The sequence below is a fragment of the Stegostoma tigrinum genome, chromosome 6, assembly GCF_030684315.1.
Source record: "Stegostoma tigrinum isolate sSteTig4 chromosome 6, sSteTig4.hap1, whole genome shotgun sequence".
In the NCBI taxonomy this organism is placed as follows: Eukaryota; Metazoa; Chordata; class Chondrichthyes; order Orectolobiformes; family Stegostomatidae; genus Stegostoma; species Stegostoma tigrinum.
In genome coordinates this window covers 57,487,628-57,488,102 of record NC_081359.1, presented here as the reverse complement: position 1 = coordinate 57,488,102, position 475 = coordinate 57,487,628, and positions in this window count along the sequence as shown.

The following is a 475-nucleotide window of genomic DNA, read 5'->3' as shown; positions in this document are numbered from 1 at the left end:
TATGATGTACCATTACCGGACAACAGCCCCTGTTGTATTATTATTGTTGCTTTTCATGGGGATTCTCTCTGAACAGAGAATGAAAAGGAAAGAAAAAGAATGAAACAATGGTTCAAATTGCTAATCCTAACAGTTATTTCTACTATTAGTGTCACTACACTGCCTGATGGACAAGAAACTTCTGCAAGATCCAAAGTTCTACTATTCAGTCCCACTTCACTAGTGAATCATCGTAACTACCATAAATATGTTTTATCTCTCAGGCAAGGCAACAACCAGCAGAGCTTAAAAATGACAAACTAATTGGATAAAAAAGAATGGGAGAAATAGAGTTGGCCTGTTCAAATAAGAGTTAATTACTGCTTATTTGAGAAACCATCTTAAAACAGATTACTAAACTCCTTTCAGTATATTAATAAATATGAATCAAATTCAGCACGGTAACCAAGTTGTGCAAAATAGAAGACTTGCCTTT